The 19000-nt window shown below is 45.2% G+C and overlaps 1 long non-coding RNA gene, 1 other non-coding gene and 1 pseudogene across 3 annotated transcripts in view; 2 read left to right on the top strand and 1 right to left on the bottom strand.

Moving 5' to 3' along the window:
* Positions 1-19000, bottom strand: part of LOC144684183 (uncharacterized) — a 205761-nt gene that overhangs the window by 146779 nt on the left and 39982 nt on the right. The gene's annotated exons all lie outside the window — the stretch shown is intronic.
* Positions 16939-17010, top strand: trnam-cau (transfer RNA methionine (anticodon CAU)). The gene has a single exon. It is a non-coding gene; the product is annotated as a tRNA-Met (tRNA).
* Positions 17067-17175, top strand: LOC144685133 (5S ribosomal RNA; annotated as a pseudogene).

The raw sequence follows: 19000 nt of genomic DNA on the forward strand, positions 1-19000 counted from the left end.
TTTAAATTATTGGTTTATCAAATGTTGACAGAAGCTACCAACTAGTCTATGTCTCTATATACCCACTAGTAGGATACCTATCAGAGTAAGATCCAATTCCATTAGTAGGTTGCAAAGTTGCATTGCATGTATTTCTGTTTGGCTGGAATGTACATGTCGTCCAGCTAAAATATAGACATCTCCATTTCTTATTAATTGAAGATAAGGCAACCTTACATGGTTGCTATCATTCATTTATTGTCAGGATATCAGTAATTAGTTCAGACATGACTATAACTTTTTACACAAGTTTTTTGATAAATTCCACCTAGTGTCTTAAATTGCCCTGACCATTGCAACACCTCCTGTCTGGTTTGGCTTGCATAATCCTTATGATGTAATCTAAAAGAATGTTAGCATCTAACACTCACACTTCCAATGGCTGCTCCAATGACTGTGACCCCAGTATCAGCAAGATTGCCATCCACTGCTTTAGAGCTACACCAAAAGCTCTCTTTCCCTATCTCAGTGCAGGCATAAAATTCTGCAGAAATCAGTCAGTGTTAAGACGGTGATGAGTTTTTATGAGTACCAAGGCTAACTGACAAGATGCACATATCCCTTCATACATGACTCATGGCTATAGCATTCATGAAGAGGAAGGGACTTTACTATATGAAAGTGTTGATGTATGCTACTATCACTCTCGAACCATCTATAGGAACCCTAGGATCCCTGGAACAGACATGATGACATTCATTTTAACCCCAAGTGGTTTTTGGATCTGGTAGAATTGGGCAAATGTTGGAAAAACATTAGACATAAGAATTAGGAGCAGAAGTAGACTGTTCAGCCCCTTGGAACTGATCCACCATTCAATAAAATCATGACTGATCTTCAGCCTCACTCTGCTTTCCGTATCCCTTGATTCTCTGAGATATCAGAAACCTGCCTATTTCAATCTTAAATGTATTCAACAATGGAGCATCCACAACTCTCTAGTGTAGAGAATTCCAAATATTTACAATCCTTTGAGGGAAGAAATATCTCCTCATCTCCATCCAAAATGATCAGCCCCTTGTCCTGATGCTATGCCCTGGTGTTCAAGATTCCCCAGTCAGGGGAAACAGTGCCTATGAGATCACTTCTAAACTCATGAGAGTATAGGTTCAATTTAGTCAGCCTTTATCATAGGACAACCCATCCCATCCAAGGGACCAATCTAGTGAACCTTTGCTGCATGGTCTCCAATGCAAGTATATCTTTCCTTAAATATGGAGACCAAAATGACATGCAGTACTCCAGGTCAGATCTCATCAAGCCCTGTACAATTATAGCAAGGCTTTGTTATCCTTGTACTCCAATCCCATTCCAATAATGGCCCACATATCATTTGCCTTTTGGCACAGTGTGGCTGCCAGCAGGGCTGTATTTGTGCAACCATTAACCTAATGGTAAGTGGTGGGACAGGGGTTTTGATAGGGGAAGTAACCTGGTCATTTTTAACTACACCAGCCCGGTTTCCAACAGTTGGGTAGGATTGAAATCTACATTCTTGTTCTCTGGCAGACAATCCGTCCATTTAGGATTGTTGGAAGGTGAGGCAAGATGGCACAGTTACCCTATGTCCTTCCACAGTCCAACAATACAAGAAAATTAATTATAAAGTGATGAAGGGAAGGAAGGATGAAAAGCTCCTGGTACTGAGTTCAGCTAGAATAAATACAAAAATGACAGAGGTGCATGAATAGAACTGTTGGCAAACGAAAGCATGAAATTTACTTCCCATTTTACAAACATTGCATGCTTCAGCTCAAACTGCCTAGAGCTGCAATGTCCATAAAAAATCTCTGCCAACTACTTGAGAATTATTCTTAATGAAGCAAATAATCAATAAAAGAGAAAGTCAGGCTTCCATTTAAATGGAAGCTTATCATAGCTCACAGACATGTCCCAGAGTCATTCAAATACAATGAAGCACCATTAGTGTTGCTGTGCAGGTGATCACATTAGCTGTGCTGTGTAAGCACGTTTCCATAAGCAGCAATGAAGTGATAACCAGTTACCTTGTTTTTGGTTGCGGGAGGCTGTTGGCCAGTACCTCAGACCAGTTTCCCCTTCTCAGTTAATGTAGTGCCATGGGATATTCAGCAGTCAACTGGCAGACAAAGACTTAGTTTAATGTCTCCTTTGAAATTTAGCCCTGCTAAAATTCAGCACTCCCTCAGCACTGCATTGGAGCACTAGCCTAGATTAGGGGTTGAAGTCATGATGTGATGCTGGAACCCATAGCCTTCTAATTGAGAGGTGAATATGCTATGAACTGAGCCAAGCTGACACTTGTTGTAAGGGTTTTCATGAAGAGGTTCAGAGGCTTGTAAGGTTGTACGGTAATGTTTATTGGCAACACATAACTATTTACATATGTACAAAGTATAGCCCAAACTAGAAGCTAACTACCTGCTGACTTCTACTCGAGTCTTTCCATACAGCTCTGTCTCCTGTTTACTGTCATGTGTGTCTCTACATCATACTGTAGGAGGTACTGTTCTCCAGTCCCACATTAACCCTTGCTATGCCAAACACCCTTATACTACAATTCTGAATAAAGGGCATTGATCCATGAGTGGCATGTTTCTGCAGAAGCATGACACAAATAATGGCAGGTTCAAAGAATAGGCTGGAAATCTCCATCAGCTAAAGTTAATTAACTTCAAACCCTTATGTGAACCCCTAAAGGACAGGGAGGTTCTTTGACTACAATTTGCCATCCACCACATCTTCAGCTACCTGCCAAATTTTTGACCAGCTAACCTCAGATGCCGCATTCTCCTGATCAACTACAATTGCCACTAATATAACTGATCCTGAGGCAAAAACAGATCATCAGAGCAGGATAATGGTTTGCTGTTCACTTATTCATTGAATCACATGGGCTAACTCTCTGGCTAGGAAAAATGGTTATTTTGAGCAAGCACTGACAAACTTTCCTGATCAGGACAGACTGCAAGTGTGTTAGTCTCAACTGATTCAGGAACCTTGCAAAATGAGCTAAATAGCATCAAATGGTGTCCTCAGGAGGTGAGGAAATGGGTTCTCCATCAAGGGTGTGGGCAGGAGACAAATTTTCGAAGAAGATGGGATGTTTGTCGATGGACAAAATGGTAGACAGATGGTCTGTGTAACATTAGCTCTTCATGAGTCCATTTATGGATGCATTTTGGCTGTTGCTCCAGGCCTAAGCCTCTATTTCCACTTTTTGCTCTTCTTTTTAACTTCTTTTCTCTTTACTCCACCATGACCACTCTCTTCTGTTGTCACGTCTCCTTTCAATTTTCCACTCATAGGTGCTCTGCCTTCCCAGTTCCCTAGCCCAACCCTTCAGTCACTCCTTGACCTTCCTGCTCTCTTTCCACATCCAGGGCTTGACTCTCTCTTGGGTAAGCCTATGGCTTCCCTCTCTCTGTCTCTCTCTCTGTGTCTCTCTCTCTGTCTCTCTCTCTCTCTCTCTCTCTGTCTGTCTCTCTCTCTCTCTCGGCATCCTCAGGCTCAATGTGTCATTATTGCTGGCTCATTGCAAGCAGAAACCCCAATTGTCTCACCCCACCGGTCATTGAATTTCTCACCCAGTGCACCCACTGGGGGGCTAATCTTGCTAATCTCCTTCCTATCCAACTCACGCCTCTCACTGCTGACACTGTGGACTCTGCTCTCCCTACCTCTCCAGAATGCCCATTCACTTGTGAATAAGACCCATCCCATCCATGAGCTTATTGTGGATGACTGCACTGACATCATAGCCATAACGGAAAGCTGGCTGAGGAGTGTGAGCTTTTACCTTTAATAAAGCCTAACCGCCTGGCTATAACTTTCCCAGCAGTAGTGTGGCACTTATTACCAGACCTGTCTCCTCTTGCACTTTCTCTGCCTTTGAACATCTCGCCTTGTTCCATCTCCCTCACCAGTTATTCAAAATGATCATTCTCTACTGCCCCTCCCAAGTATGATAAAACTTTTATTACCAGGATTTCTTCACCACTTTCCTCCCTCAGCCTTTGTATCAAGCAATTACTCATCCTCAGTGATTTCAACCACAATCTCACCTCATCATGCTCTCTCTCCTTTGAGTTCACTGCCCTCTTGTCCTCCCTAAATTTCTCCCTCCTTGTAAACTCTCCAACCCATATTCATGGCCATCTCCTTTATCTTGCCATCTCACGTGGTCTTGCTAGTCCCATCGTAGCAATCACAGATAAGGCCATCTCTGATCTCTCCCTTGTATCAGTTTCCACCAACATCTCCCTTCCATGTTCCAATCCTGACCCATCCCTAGAAAAATCTAACCCCCAATTTACTTACAACCGCACTTTCAAAATCACAACCATCTAGCCTTTGGCCCTCCATTTGCCATAACATTTCTGCAGCTGCTGATGTCCTCAACTGCAGTCTCACATCTGGCTTTGTCCTTGTCCCCAATAAACCATTGCTCTCTTTTTCTCCCACAGGTCATTGCTCCTGCTAAGGCCCTCACCTTTGCTCCCTTAGCTCAAGGGATACAAACTTGAAGGGATATGGCAGACAGCTGGCTTAACCATCCACTGCCAGGCCTGGCTAGACCACGTGAAGCACTATAGGAACCTACTATCCTCTGCTAAAATTGCTCACTATTCCAGGTTCATCCTGGGGCACAAGTAAACCCAGATTCGCAAACCATCTTCTTAAACCCCTTTCCCCTCTACCCTCACCTCCGTCAATAAGTACAAAGGGCTCTTGTCTTCTTTGTCACTATCTAATCAGCTATCTCTGCCGCGTCCCTCCCTTCCACTCACCTATCAAGTCAAACTTCCTCTAAAGATACCCCTGCCCTAGCCCTGAACCTGGATCTTTGTCTACTTTCTTTCCTGTCCCCTCTTGTCCTCTTTGAGCTCCTAGGAGACCCACCTTCCCGCTATCCTGCAATAAACTGCAGATCACTCAATTTCCCATCCTGGCCCCCGTGTTAACTGATTTTGTAAATGGTTCTCTCCCTTTTCAGGTTGTGGCCTCTCTCCTTTAAAATTGTCATCATAACCCCTCTCCTCAAAAAAAGAACCCTTGACAACCACCCTTGCAAGCTACCATCCCATTCCTCTTTCCTTTCTAAAGTCCTTGGATTTGGTGTCACCTCCCAAATCCATGTTTATATTTCCTTGAATGTCATGTTTGAACCCCTCATCAGGTTCCTGGCCATTTCACAGCACTGAAATGGTTACAGAAGTCACTAATGACATCCTATGTGACTGTGATAAAGGTAAACTATCCCTCCTCATTCTTCTCGACCTGTCTCAGCCTTTGGCATGGTTAACCACACCATCCACCTCCAATGCCTCTCCACTATCATCCAGCTGGGTGGGACCGGACGCCTGATGGGAAAAAAAGGTCAACTGGCCCTGTAGGACCCAGATGGCAAGTGGATATTGGGACCACTAGGAAGATTGAGCCTGAGTGTCACCTGCAATATGGCTTCTCTTCCTTCTCCTTCACCGTTATCTCTGATGTCCTCCAAAGTAACATCATCTGAAAGTATTACGTTAATTGTCACATGTATAATGATGACACCCAGCTCTACCTCACCGCCACCTCTCTAACTCCTCCTTTGCTGTTAAATTATCAGATTACGTATCAGACATCCAGAATTGGATGAACAGAAACTTCCTCCAATTAAATAGTGGGAAGACTGAAGTCCCCAATGGCTGAATCCCCAATCCAAGCTCCATTCCCTAGTTACTGACTCCATGTCTCTCGGCAACAGTCTGAGATGAAACCAGACTGTTAACCTTGGTGTCACATTTGACTCTGAGATTCCAACCACATATTCCCGCCATCACACCTATTTTCACTTATGTAACATCACCTGCCTTCACCCCTCTCTCAACTCATCTGCTGCTGAAATCCTCATCCATGCCTTTTACACCTCGAGACTTGACCATTCCAATGCACACCCATGACCTCCCACTCAACACTCTGTAAGCTTGAGGTCATCCAAAACTCTACTGCCCATGTTTTACCTCACACCAAGTCCTATTAATCAGTTGTCCTGTAGGCTCGCTGGCCTACTTTGCTTCCAGGTCAAGCAATGTCTTGATTTTAAAATTCTCATCCCTGTTTTCCAATCCCTCTATGGCCTCGCCCCTCCAGTAACCTCCTTTAGCCTCACAATCCTCCGAGATACCTGTGCTCTTCTGATCTCTTTAGTATCCCTGATTTTGTGGCTGTGCCTTCAGCTGCTTAAGTCCTGAGGTCTGGACTTCCGTCCCTACAGATGCTCCTTAAAACCTATCTCTTTGACCAAGGTCTTGCTCACCTGACCTTATGTCATAGTATGTTTTATAATGCTCCTGTGAAGAGCTTTGGGATGTTTTATTATGTTAAAGGTGCTGTATAAACATAGGTTTTTGTTATTGTTAGTTGGCTGTCAGCTGTAGCTCAGCAAACTTTCTGCCGTCTTTCCTATATTACAACCGTGACTACATTTCAAAAGTAATTAATTGGTTGTAAAGTGGTTTGGAATTTCCATGAGATCCGGAAAGGAACTACATAAATGCAAGTTCTTTCTTTCATTTAGTACTTCATATGTTTCTTGTCAAATAGATGAGAAATGGTTATTCTCAATAAAGGTGGCTGGCAGATCTGGGCTTTCATACTCATACTCAGGCAATCACTACATTATCAAAATACATTGTACACGGTCACAAATACAGAATTAGATGGGTCACAGTTGTCTACCCAGCTTTCCTGACCACCGAGTCTAGTCAGGTGTCTTATTCCACGGGTGAAAGCAGTCATCTTGAGATCTCATACAAGTGACCATTTGTCATACATGACCACCGACAGTGCCCATCAGTAGGCAAGTCCACAATGGAAGGCATCACAGCCCGATCCATTCCTCACTTGACACTCCTTCCCCAGCTGAGATCTGCTAGCTCGGTGCAGACCAGGGATCAGCCCTGGGCTCTTCTTAGGCTTTGTGTTTGATTTGTTGCTGGCTGATACCTTTACTTCTGACCTATTCGAAACACCCAACATGCAGGTTAAAATAGTTTGGCTGACTATAAGAAAAAAATAGCATTGCATAAATTTGCTCGAAAACATTTCAAAAATAGGTTTACACATGGCCCTTTTTGACCTTGCAACTCTAAACTTTTTCGGGGTTATATAAATCCATTTACTTCATAGACCATTGATCACTAGTCGGCTTGATGAAAATGGGTAGATAATTGTCGCCATCATCTTGTTGAGTCATTGGAGAATGTTCATGGCACAGATATGGGCTGTAGCTTGTAATAGCCTCCAAGATGAATGATGTGATTAGAATGAGACAAACTTCTTTAAAATCATGAGGCTCAGTTTCATCTTAGATGGATAAAAGCATTTACAGAAGCAATTATTTGCCCTATTAATACTGAGAGCTAAAATGCAGTGTTCAGATCTTTCAGCATTCTTTTCACTGTTTTTTAACATGACCCATCCCATGAGAAATTAATTGAAATTATTCAGATTCCTCGGTCGAACATGAGCTTCATTGACCTATACTGATAGGCCTCACACACTGTACTCCACGGGAACATATTTTACAGACGGTGCAATCACTACAGGGGTGAGTTTCAGACTGCTGAGCTCAGAAGCACTTTAGGAGTTTCTTTATGATAAGTGTGTGCAGTGAAGGAAGGGGACATGTGCAGCTCACAGCAGTTCAAATGTAATGTTCAAACTATCACAACCCACTAATAGCTTTTTTTTTAAACAAATATTTTGTCCCCTGGTTTCTTATATCGACGGACATCAGCTTCTGACAGTCTCCGGGATATCACTGATATCCTGGATCAGACTGTGCAAGTGTCAGGGCACCACACATAGAGTGGATCAACATGTTGCCTCAATTCCTGATTTTACATGAGGCTTCAACACTGAAGCGGACACTGAATTCCAACACATCTCTCTCCCAGCTCAACTTTACATTATGGTCATCAGACTAGTTTGCCTGGTTTGGAGTCTCCCTTAATGTACATTTGCACAGAATTTATGAAGCCCAGTTTCTTTTGCAGTAATACCCTGTACTATTGTATTGAATACCTTGCAACACATTTGCTTCCCTCTCCATTTTTATGGAAGCCTTCAGCTTGCTAAAAGACATTCCTGGAATCTTAGCAATTCTAGCTGCTGTACATATTGCAACAAGCAAAGTTGGGAAAATGGCTATAAGGTGCAGTGAATTGGATAAGGAGGATGAATATTTGGGACAATGTGTTCAGGTCCAGTGTACATTCGCTGCCATCAGTACTCAAAGAAGAGTTTACATGTTATGTCACTCCTACCAAGGAGGGTTTTCTTCAGCACTTCTTCACTCCAGAAGTGGCAACTGAGCTACACCACCCACTGCGTGAGCTGAATTACCAACAACCCTCCAAGTGTGGGGCAGCTCTTGCCAGAGATGTGAAGATCACAGCTTCCTTCAGCTTCTATGCAACACGATCTTTCCAGTCCACCACATTTGCCAGACAAATAAGATGCTGCAGAGGCTGGGAATGTGAAAAAGAACAGGAAAAGTTGGAATGCCCAGTGGATCAGGGAGCATCTTAATCCAATAAGAATGTAATGTTTCAGTATAGACCCCTTATCAAAAAATGGAAGGTATTAACGATGAACAGGGTTTAAAAATAGAACAGAGTAGGGGGAAGGTGGGTGGTCAAACAGGCATAAATACACATGGAAATAAATAACTTGTAAAATGTTTAGGTTCAAAACAGGAAAGGATTTAATGACAAAAATGTGATTGATTAGTCTACCAATTTTGGTTTTGTGACTTTCCCTTTATATGTGGTCAGCTTGCATTTCTAAAAGACCTATAACATAGGTGCTACACAGGAGCATTATCAAACAAAATGTGACACCAAGTCACAAAAGGAAATACATTACAAGAGGTGACCAAAAGCTGGCTGAAGAGGCAAGTTTTAAGGACCATCGAAGGAGGAGAAGCAGGATGCCTCCTGAACAGAAATCCAGAGCTTATGACTTTGGCAGCTAAAAGCACAGCCATCAATGTGGAGCAATAAAAATAGTCACAATGAAACGTGCCTGGAAAAAGGAAAAATCAACGGTTAGATAGCTCTAGATATTAATGGTGAGATACTAACTGCCGAACCTTTGCTGCTGACCTTGGGAGATTTTTCTGAGATCAAAGGGAATTTTCCTCACAATGGTGACAGCCATGACATTGTGGGTGCAGCTGGAGCATCTACCATCAAGGAACCTGGGGGTGGTGGGGATTCATCCACCATTGGAATGCCTTCTGCAATATTCCCTGAGGACCAGTCTCTAATGCGGCAGCAGTTAAAAATAAATTCTATTCCTAGATGTTTCCCACATGCAACTTTGGTCTGACTGGTACATCTGGTCTCCTTGTGGTCTAACAGGCCATCCGTAATCAAGGACCCTAGCAAGACCTGGTGGGTCTGAGACTCAGTCTGGTTTTTGTTGTGATATGCCTTTAAGGCTGCATGCCATTACTAGAAGGGAAGTGTGTCATGCGATCTAGTCTCAGTTTCACTTTTGACTGTGAGCTGAGCACAGCACAGCTCTGATGTCTTCAAGATTTCCACCTTTGTATAAATGTTCTCAGTGCCTAGTCTAAACAAATGAAGCCACAAAGTGTTTACAATATCCCTCATGAGTGATTGGTGCCTTTGTATCATTATAAAAATATAACATGGTGTCCTGTGGTGGTCAAACAGTGTAGCATCAAGATTAAGTATAGATATGACATGGTGAACAGCCTTAGATTGTGCTACATGGCATGAGATGACCTCCGACTTTCTGGTCAGACCGCAACAAAGCCGCAGCGTTGGAGATTGTTGAAACTGCAGCATGGTGATTGTGCAGTGAGAACACAGTGCTCCAATAAAGAGCTGGTAAGGAGACAGATCCCTTGTTGTGAGATTGTAGTGCATAGCCTGTCAGTTCAATGAGTGGGGAGCATGTCGAAAGGGCTACCACCGGGTTAGCTCAGTCAGGAAAGAAAAGTGACCAGGTTGTGGGCTGGATCGATAGCAAGTGAGGGAGAGCCAAAAAAAACCCAAAACCACCACAAAAATCAGGCCAGAGAAGGTTGTGATTATAATGGGCTGAGCTTCAGAAAAATGCGCAAAAATGACTACAGCAACACTCAAGCCTGGTATATAGGAGAAGGGAAGTCAAAGGAACATTGTCAGAATGTCCACAAAATTCCCCAGTTTGAATTGGGATGCAGCTGATCTACTATCCAAATTCAGAATGTTTAAACAGCATACAAAGCTATGGTTTCTTGATTCATATGTGTCTGAATGAGACAAGCAAGACATAATAATTCACCGAGCAATTGAGAATGAAGGTCTACGTAGGCTGGACACATCGGGATTAACAGAAGAAGAACTAAACGGTCCCCAAAAGATATGGACTACATTGGAAGACCGCTTCAGAATCAGGTTAAACTTCCGCATTCATCGACTAGAGTTCATGTCTCTTCGACAACAGCCTGCAGAATCCATAGAGCACTTCATCAGCAGATGCGGAGAAAAGGGTAAGTACTGTGATTTTTCAAACAAAGAGCTAGCAGGTAGAATTGTTGAGTTGGAGATCGCATTCACTCCCATGGAAGCACTCCAGAAAGATCTGGTAGACAAGCGTAGAATGTGTAACATCGAAGAACAACTAAAGCATGGACATAAGTATGAAGCGATCCTTGCAGGTCGAAGCTTACAACACCAATCGTTTTTTTTTTAAAAACGCACTACTAGAACACCCAAAGCTAGCAAGACATGTGGAAGGTGTGGCCTTCTGCATGGACCAGGGAAATGCCCAGCTTTTCATCAATCCTGCAAGACATGTGGCAGAAAGAGCCATTAGCAGCGGCAATGCACTGGAGCAAAGGCTGATGTAGCTACAAAGAGCCGTGCACTGATCCAAACAGACCATTCACAATGGGTACTTTCAAGCAATAACAATGATCATCCGGTATCCCATCAGAAACATATACATGAAGTGATTGAGAAACCAGAAAATAATGATCATGTGCACAATGAGATGAAGAGCGTGAACACAGATTTCACACCTTCAGTTTTGTGAAAAGCATAGACACCATCGCACCACCTGAAGTGTTTGCCAAGAATCAAATGATCTGCCCTAAGAAAGTTGGTAATGCTCATTATTGGCCAAGACTGACACAGGAGCAACTGCCAACATCATACCTCCACAGATTCCAAAAGACATGTATCCGCAGACATGGAAGGCTATGGTGAAACCTACTACCTTGCAACTTTCAGCGTACAATGGTTCACTAATTCCATGTGCAGGATCCATAGTCTGGAGTGCAAGTACAATCAATCCTCCTGGATGTCACAGATGTTCTACACCATGGATGCTAAAAGCCCAGCGATTGTAGGTCTATCAGCTTGCTGTGACCTCACACTAGTGATAATCCATGGAATCACTCAGACATCACAAGGCAGATCAACCTCAAAAACTATGCCTTTCACCTCAGCTCATGTCTTAACATCGAAATAGCCAGAATATTTCGACATAATTGGCAGTTTCAAGGGACATGCAACACTACATTTGCAGGAGATTGCAAGTCCGGCAACTGATCAAGCACATTTTCTGCATCACAACTTCCAGCAGCTACAAGAAGAAACAGTGCAAGATTGCACATTACAGAAACTGTGGAAAACCATAACTGAAGGATGACCTGACTCAATTCAGCAAGTTCATGAACAAGTGAGACCATTTTGGCCTTACTAAGACAAGCTAGGCATCTTACAGGGAATAATTTTCAAAGACAGGAAGGTCATTATACCATAATCTTTGTGACCGGATATTCTTCAACAACTTTATCACTCACATGCGGGCATAGAATGGATGAGGAGACTCACAAGAGAGACAGTCAATTGGCCGGGTATGAACAATGACATTGAAGTCATTGTCAAGAAGTGTGAGGCATGTCAAGAGCATAAGCCAAGTCAGCATAAAGAACCACTGATTCCACATGAAGTTCCTACCCATTCTTGGTCCAAAATTGTATCCAACCTCTTTCATGTCCATGGCACTGACTTTATCGTCATCATTGACTACTTTACCAAGTACCCCAGTATTCGGCAATTGCAAATAAAGTCAAGCAACAATGTTTTTCACACTCTAACTGCTATTTTCAGTTTATTTGGTGTGGCTAGAGAGATCACTACAGATAACAGTCCACAATTTATTGGTAAGCCATTTCAGCATATGTATGAAAAGTGGAATATCAATCACACTACTTCTTCGTCTCATTACCTTTGATCTAACAGCTGAGCTGAATGAATGATTCACAAGGTGAAATCTCTAATTCCCAAACATAAACAGACCTAGCAAGATCTACACATTGCAATGTTACATCCGAGAGCGACACCTTTAAGCGCAACTTTTCCACCACTGGCAGAGCTCATGTTTGGCAGACCATTGCATACCAATCTACCGACTCTTACCCATTCTACTCTCTCAGAAACTAGACAGCAACTTCTAAAACTACAGGAGAAGGTGATCAATGTGCGTGATAAAAATGTGGCTACAGAATTGTCAGGTTTACAGTTGGGACAACAAGTTCACGTCTAGGATCCCACAGAAGGTACTTGGCAACCAGCCGAGGTGACAAAGATGTGTTCAGAATCAAGGTCCTATGGAGTCATTACACACATAGGTGCAATGATGAGGTGTAACCGAGGACAAATCAGATCCTCAACCACTGTGCAGTCCTATTGCATTGAGGACAAGATCCCAAATGCAACCAGGAACAACATCCAAGAATGAGAATCCCACAGATCACTGTGACCAATTAAAGAAACCTCCAGACAAGGTTACCAAATACAAGATCTGGATATACCAGTAGATTACCTTTACGCTTCAGAGACTCAGATTCACCAGTCCTATACACTTATATAATGGTATCTAAAAATGAACATGTATTGTGAATAGTTTTACTTCTTTGGAAGGGGGGGAAAGTATTTTGAAAAAAGGGGGATGATGTAATATGTATTTAAGGGATAGCAGTATGCCATTACTAGGAGGGAAGTGTGTCCTGCGATCCAGTCTAAGTTTCACTGCCTGTGAACAGAACACAGCACAGCTCTGATGTCTTCAAGCTCTCTGCCTTTGGATAAATGTTCTTGTGTACCTAGTTTAAATAAATGAACCCACAACGTGTTTACACCATCCTTTATTTGTGCCTTTACATCATTTTAAATATACACCAGTTTCCCAACTCTTCCAGCAGACTCCTGCCAATAGTACAACAGTAGTATGCTGAAACGATGGTGGAGTTTCAGGGACAAGCAGTTTGAAGCCTGTGAGAGCAACTATATTCACATTTTCTTAGTTCTGAAAAAAATTCACTGACCTGAAACATTGGCCAAGTTTTAATGTGCGCAAAGGGTGTCTCACCCACCGGTTGGTGAACCAATGGTAACCCCACATAGCGTCTCTCCCTGTGCCCAGACACTCCGGTACTTACCGGGCAGTATTAGGGCCTCCCACTGAATTAAGCCCCCAGTAGGGTGGAAATCCTGCCCCTGAGAGCTTTTGGCCAGGGGCCTGCCTTGAGGATCATCACTGGATCCCCAGATAGAGATGGTTGTGGTCCAATGGAGGTCGCGGGTGAGGGCAGGGGGAGGGGGTGGCTTTCTGTGCCCCCCCACCCCACCCCCACCCCACTTCCTGATGCCAGGCCCCTCAGCTGGAAACAGAGTGCCCATAAATGAAGGACCCCCTTTGGCAGGCTGCTGGCAAATTTGCTGGGCAGCCTCCCCAGATGACAAGTGCCCCAACTGCCACTGGTTGAATAATAGCAGCAGTGGAATGAGGCCCTTAAGTGCTCACTTAAGGGCCTCAATCGTCCTCGGGGCAGGTAGGTCACCCGCAAGCCTTCCCACCCAGACTCGTTCGGAGGGTGGCAAAGGACTGTGGGATCTCCACCCTGTACCTTCCTGCCGGAAGGAAGGAACCACCCCTCCCCGGCCAACCCCCAATGCTACCAAACTCATCCGGTGAGGTGGGGGGGGAAGCATTAAATTCCACCCATGAGCTTGGATTCTCTCTCCACAGGTACTACCTGACCTGCTGAGTGTTTCCAGCATTTTCTAGTTTGACGAGAAGTAAATCTGCAGCTGAATTCGGCACAAGGTCAGTTCAAACTTGTCTCAGAACGGTAGACTGGAAGGAAGCAGTCAGGCTGCTTTTAAACAAACACAGGCTGAGAAAATTGCTTCATTAAAAGAATGTGAGACAATTTGGTTTTGTGTAAGAGTATCATTTATAAGCATCCAATTAAATCATGGCAGCTAACTCCTGCAGTTTGAAAAGATTACAAGAAATAAAATGTGTGTTTATGTAAAAGTTACCCAGAAACAATTAGCACAGCATTTGATTGCATTATTACCTTCCCAATATAGAAAGGAAATGATAAGACTTGCATATATAAACAACTTTCATGACCCCAGGATGACCCAAAAGCACTTTACAGCCAGAACTTTAACTTACTTCTGTTAAGTAGGAAACGCAACAGCCAATTTGCATGTAAAATGGCCCCACAGACAATATTGTGATAATGATCAGGTAATCTGTTTAATCTATTGCTTGAGAGGTAACAAATATTAGCCATAACAATGGGGATAACTGCCCCACCCTTCGTGAAATAGTGCCATGGGACTTTAATCATCCTCTTGAGAAAGCAGACAGTGCCTTGGTGTAACATTTATTCAAAAGATGGCCCTCCCTTAGTACTGCCCCTCCGACAACGCGGCCCTCCCTTAGTACTGCCCCTCCGACCACGCGGCCCTCCCTTAGTACTGCCCCTCCGACCACGCGGCCCTCCCTTAGTACCGCCCCTCCGACCACGCGGCACTCCCTTAGTACCGCCCCTCCGACCACGCGGCCCTCCCTTAGTACCGCCCCTCCGACCACGCGGCCCTCCCTTAGTACCGCCCCTCCGACCATGCGGCCCTCCCTTAGTACCGCCCCTCCGACCATGCGGCCCTCCCTTAGTACCGCCCCTCCGACCATGCGGCCCTCCCTTAGTACCGCCCCTCCGACCATGCGGCCCTCCCTTAGTACCGCCCCTCCGACCATGCGGCACTCCCTTAGTACTGCCCCTCCGACCATGCGGCACTCCCTTAGTACCGCCCCTCCGACCATGCGACCCTCCCTTAGTACTGCCCCTCCGACCATGCGGCCCTCCCTTGGTACTGCCCCTCTGACCATGCGGCACTCCCTTAGTACTGCCCCTCCGACCATGCGGCCCTCCCTTAGTACTGCCCCTCCGACCATGCGGCCCTCCCTTAGTACTGCCCCTCCGACCATGCGGCCCTCCCTTAGTACCGCCCCTCCGACCATGCGACCCTCCCTTAGTACTGCCCCTCCGACCATGCGGCCCTCCCTTGGTACTGCCCCTCTGACCATGCGGCACTCCCTTAGTACTGCCCCTCCGACCATGCGGCCCTCCCTTAGTACTGCCCCTCCGACCATGCGGCCCTCCCTTAGTACTGCCCCTCCGACCATGCGGCCCTCCCTTAGTACTGCCCCTCCGACATTCCTGTCTGTTAAATAGATCCAAAGCTAGATGGTAAAGTATGAAACCAGATGCTATTCCTTTTCTTCATAAGTTGTTTTACAGAATGCAGCATTATATATGTCCACCTTCTACCTACAACCACAGTGCTCTAGCAGTTTCTCTATATACTCTTTTGGTACAACAATAACAAATGGGCAAATTAACAAATTAAATTAAAATAATAGCCCCTGCAAGGGGCAGTATAACGAAAGAACAAAACATTAAAGGAAACGTATCTAGCTAAATCAAAATAGCATTGTGGGGGCTGGTGCTGCACTCCAGACCATGGGTTGCAGAAGACCCCAAGCATACCAGTGGACGACACGTGCTTCCTCTCTAAGGGAGGGCTGCATGATCGGAGAGGCAGGGTTGCAACGGGTTCCTCCTCCCTGACCACCCGCCACCCCCCGCACCTGATGGCCAAAGATCAAGTGCATGGGGCTGAAGCAAATTTGAGGAGCAGACCCCACCCCCACCCAAGAAAACCAAAAAAGAGCTGCAACCTCCCACACTCAATGCACACATGGAACACGGACTCCTCCAGGCCACAGAAAATGCCGGTGGCCTGGGAGTCCGCAAACTATCTTAGTCTATGGTTGTATGGCACTGCTGCATGCAACACCCTGCATGCCAGATCCCCGATGGTAATTCAGAGGACTTCCATGTGAAGAGCCCTCCATTGGTGACCCCTGCCACCTCGCAACAGCAGGACAGGGTACCACGGCGTGTCCAGACAGTCGGAGAGGACGAGGACATAAAGGGTGTGCAGCAACCCATACTGGAAACCCTTCCACACCGACCGAAAAGGCACATAGGGAATTTCCATGAGACAGCTCAAATTGTGAGGCTGAGGTTCCTGGACAGCCTCTCCTTATACTCTTTTGAGCAACCAGCAAAAATAAAATGGACTAATCAATCAAATTAGCAAGTTAAAATAAAGTGACAGCCTCTTAAAGGGCACTGGAACAAACGACAAAATCTTAAAGCAACCTTATCTAATCAAATTAAAATGTTATTGTGGGGGCTATTGAAGCATCCAACCCCTGCGGTGCCCAACAGTGGCAGAAGGAGTTTCTCTTTATACCCTTTTTTTTAGGTAAAGCAATAAGCAGATGGGCAAATTAACAACTCAAATCAAAGTGACAACCCCCAGATTCGCTTTATACTCTTTTGAGCAAACGAAAAACAAAAGGTCAAATTAACAAAATAAGCACATCAATTTAAGGTGAAAATCTCTTAAAGAGGGTAATTAAAAACAAAGCAATAACAGATGGGAAAATTAACTTAAAATAATAGTCCCCTAAAGGGGCAGTGGTGGGGTGGCCAAGTGGTAAGGCATTGGTCTCATAAACCAAAGATCACAGGTTCAACTCCTGTCCATTCCTTGCACAAGTGTTTAAAAATCCCCTTTCAAAATTCCTGAGGTGCCTCTCAATAGAAAGCCTACAGCTATACTAGTCTGAAAACATCTGATCTCAGAAGCTAAGCAGACTCAGGCCTGGTTAATACTTGGATGGGAGACCACCTGGGAATACCAGGTGCAGTAGGCTTTAAAAGGACAAAACATTAAAGGAAACCTACCTAGCTAAATGGTATTGTGGGGGCTGGTGCTGCACTCCAGAACACAGGTTGCGGAAGGCCCCGGAAGTTTCCTATAATGTTTTCTCCTTTTGTTGTACTGCCCCTTTAAGAGGCTACTATATTAATTTAGTTTGTTAATTTGCCCATTTGTTATTGTCTTTCTTAGTTACCCCCAAGGAAGCTTACCAAAATAAAATTAAAATGTTGCTGTGAGGGTCAACGAAGTGCCCCAGCTTCCGCGGTGCCCACCCATCACCGAAGGCCTCAAGTGTGCTGGTGGACACCCCGTGCCCCCTCTCCAAGGCCACCCGGCCGCAAACACAGCTGCAGAAGAGGGGCAAACAGTCAGGCTGGACGTCCCGCTCAATCACCCACTGCCTGGACCTGTTAATGGCCAGCTTGGCCAGGCCGAGAAGGTCCTCCACCCTTCCCACCCCCCACCACCCCCCACCCCCCCTGCACCGGGTACCCAAAGATCAGGAGTGGGAGGCGGAAGTGCAACCAAAATTTAAGGAGTAAATCATTAAGGAAACTGAAAAGGGGCTGCACCTTATCACAACCCACATACGCACGGAACACGGACTCCTCGAGGCAGCAGAACATACAGGCAGCCCAGGAGCCTGGGAGTCATCGTAGGCTATGGTTGTATACTGCTGCATGCAGTGCCCTCCCTGCCAGGTCCCCGATGGGAAGGTGGAGGACTCCCACGTAGACAGCCCTTCACAGGGGATCCCCGCCACCGTCAGGTGGCAGGATGGAAAGCCACAGCGTGTCTGGCTGGTGGGCGAGTGTGAGGGCGTGAAAGGTGTGCAGCAATAGCCCAAAAAAGGAAACCGCTCTGCGCCAAACAAAAAGCCCCATAGGGAATTCCTGTGAGACGGCTAAAGTTGTGGAGCTGAGATTATGGGACAGTCTCTCTTTTTACTCTTTTGAGTAACCAGTAAAATAAAGTGGACTAATTAATCAAATTAACAAACTAACATGTTAAATTAAAGTGATAGCCCCTAAAGGGGCACTGTGACAAAAGACAATATCTTAAAGCAAACTTATCTAATCAAATTAAAATGTTAATTTGGAGGCTGATGAAGCACTCCAGCCCCCGCAGTGCCCGCCAGTTGCAGGAGTTTCTCTTTATAAGTGCTCTAGGTACTTCATTAAACAATGCCCTTCACCTGTGTATTGTGGAGATATAATTAACATACCATTAACACAGCACATCCTTAGTACTGCTCCTCCAACAATACAGCACTCCCTCACTGCCTCTCCAACAGTGCAGCGCTGCCTCAGGACTGCCCCTCCAACAGTGCAGCACTCCCTCAATACTGCCTCTCTGACAGTGTAGCACTCCCTCAGCACGGACCCTCCAACAGTGCGGCACTCCCTCAATACTGCTCCTCTGAAAGTGTAGCACTCCCTCAGCACTGACCCTCCAATAGTGCAGCACTCCCTCTGTACCACCTCTCTGACAGTGTAGCACTCTCTCAGCACTGACCCTCCAATAGCGCAGCACTCCCTCAGTACTGCCTCTCCGACAGTGCAGCGCTCCATCAGTATTGCTCATCCAACAGTGGAGTACTGTTTCAGTACTGACCGTCTGACAGTGCAGCGCTCCCTTAATGAAGATCCTCTGACAATGTGGTGATCATTCAGCACTGTCTCTACAAAAACTCTGGTGCACCCTCAGTACTGCCCCTCTGACAGCGCAGGGCTTCCTCAGTACTGCCCCTCTGGCAGTACAACACTCGCTCAGTACTGCCCCTCTGGCAGTACAACACTCGCTCAGTACTGCACCTC

This window comes from Cetorhinus maximus, chromosome 9, assembly GCF_964194155.1.
Source record: "Cetorhinus maximus chromosome 9, sCetMax3.hap1.1, whole genome shotgun sequence".
NCBI lineage: Eukaryota > Metazoa > Chordata > Chondrichthyes > Lamniformes > Cetorhinidae > Cetorhinus > Cetorhinus maximus.